The sequence below is a fragment of the Penaeus monodon genome, chromosome 5 (assembly GCF_015228065.2).
Source record: "Penaeus monodon isolate SGIC_2016 chromosome 5, NSTDA_Pmon_1, whole genome shotgun sequence".
Lineage (NCBI taxonomy): Eukaryota > Metazoa > Arthropoda > Malacostraca > Decapoda > Penaeidae > Penaeus > Penaeus monodon.
The window spans coordinates 11,505,326-11,507,825 of NC_051390.1; the positions used below are offsets into that span (position 1 = coordinate 11,505,326).

General features: G+C 37.8%; 1 protein-coding gene across 6 annotated transcripts in view; it reads right to left on the reverse strand.

Annotated features, from left to right (window-relative positions):
- LOC119572973 (neurogenic locus notch homolog protein 3-like) overlaps positions 1 to 2,500 on the reverse strand; it is a 71,698-nt gene that overhangs the window by 15,628 nt on the left and 53,570 nt on the right. The gene's annotated exons all lie outside the window — the stretch shown is intronic.

Sequence of the window (2,500 nt, forward strand, 5' to 3'; positions counted from 1 at the left end):
AAAGGGGGAAGTCTTTGCTCATCCCCGGGGAGACACCTCACCCCGGGTGACCCTGGGAACATCAAAACCCACAAGGAGCACCTCTCTCGAGCGCCTTAAACTCCATCAGCGGTTGTCATCTATCAAGCACCACCGATATGATGGCCAAATTGCAAAACGTCGGGATGAGATGCAAACAAACTTGTCAGCTTTGACGTCAAGTCGCTCTTTACCAACGTTCCGATTGACGGGACCATCGAAGCTGCAAAAAAAACAGGAATGGACGAGGATGAACTACCGCTGCCGAGATAGGATTACGTCGCACTTGTCCGCCTCTGCATGGAGTTTGGCCCATTCAAATTCCGAGGACGTGAGTGCGAGTAAATTGCGATGGGCTCACCTCTTTCAGCAATCCTTGTCCAACTGTTTTTAGAAACCCGCGAGGCTGACCACTACCGGAACATCGTGGGGAATAATGTAGTCTGGCTTCGCTATGTAGATGACATCCTCGCTGTAGTGCCGACCAGGACAAACCTTCAGGACCTCCTCCACAGACTAAATGCAGTGCACCCTCAATACAGTTCACCACAGACGAGGAGATGAATGAACAGCTTCCTTTCCTCGACACTTTAATCCATAGGAGACCTGACGACCCGGCGTTCTCTGTGTACAGTAAGCCCACTAATAAAGATGATTTTATACACTATTTCTCTGCCCACAACAAAAGAACCAAAGAAGGCGTGGCCATTGGTTTCTTCCTCCGAGCACTTAGAATCTGCAGCCCGAAGTTCTTAGAAAAGGAAATGCAACACGTCATTAACACCTTCCAACGCCTCCGTTACCCTCACGCATTGTTCACCAGATCAAGAGGGGGCGCCACACAGAATAAGACAGAATTATCATCCCACATCCGCAGCTGACAGAACACCTGGAGGCCCTGTTGGGCCGCACAATGAAGATAGCTACCACTTCTGGCAAGAAGATCGAAGACATCGTCAGGGAAAAGAGGTCAGACCACAACAGACCTCTTAGCCAGGTGTACAGCATAACTTGTGGTGGCTGCGATAAAGTATACATAAGTGAGACAGGACGTGACCTCCATGAACAAAGAATCGAACAACATCGTAGCGCCCTCCGACGACATAACAAGAGAAGCGCCTTTGTTGTTCACGTCGACACCGACGGCCATCTCCCTAAGTGGTCCCAGGCCTCCATCATAAAACAAGGCCTGCCCCACGACAAAGAAAGATGGTAGAAGCGGCGTTCATACATTCAACTAACAACTTCAACACCGCAACACGGAGCCACGAAATAGCCAAGGTCGTCGCACACCTAATTACTGACGGGACCTGACCGCTCAGTAATGTATCTCTATCTTATATCCCTCTGATAAAAGCAAAAATTCGATTATACGACATACAAGAATCACGACATACATGTGTTTTTCTTGATTTCCCTTCGTTGTTCTCCCTTGAAATATATAAAAATTAAAAATTATAATTAATATATATATATATAAAATTTTATATAATATAATTATATTATAATAATACGTTTTATATTTATATATATATAAATATATTATATATGTTTTTAATATATATATATATATATATATTATTAAATATAATATTGTTGTGTGTGGGGTTTGTGTGTTTTGGTGTGTTTTTGTGTGTGGGGTGTGTTGTGTGTGTTTTTTTGGGTGTGTGTGTGTGTTGTGGTGCGTGTATATAATATAATAATAAAATTAATATAAAAAAATTATATATATATATATATATATTTTTATATATATACAAAACACACACCACACACACCACACAAACAACAACACACACACCAACACACATACACCTACACACACACCACACAACACACACACACAAAACCCCACACAAAAACACAACCACACACACACACACACATATACACACACACATACACACCACAACACACAACACCCACACACACACACAACACACACACACCACACCACATAATATATATTTTATTAATATATAAATATATATATATTATATAAAAAAAAAAAAAAATTTATATATAATATAATATATTATATAATATATAATATATATATATTTATTATATATATATATATATATGTATTTATATTATAATATATTATATTATATTATATTTATATAATATATATAATATATATATATTTTAAAAATAAATATATTTTAAAAATATATATAAAATTTATATGATATATATGAATATTTTTTTAAAAACATCACACCACACACACAAAACACACACACACAACACACACACACACACAAACACACACACACACACACACACACACCACAAACCACACCACACACATATATATATATATATATAATTATAATATATATATATATATATATATATATATAAAATTATATATATTATTATATATCACGTAAGATGATATAGATTAGCTGGGTTGTGTGTGTGTGTGTGTGTGGTGGTGTGTGTGTTTTGGTGTGTGTGGCGCGTGGTGGCGTTTTTT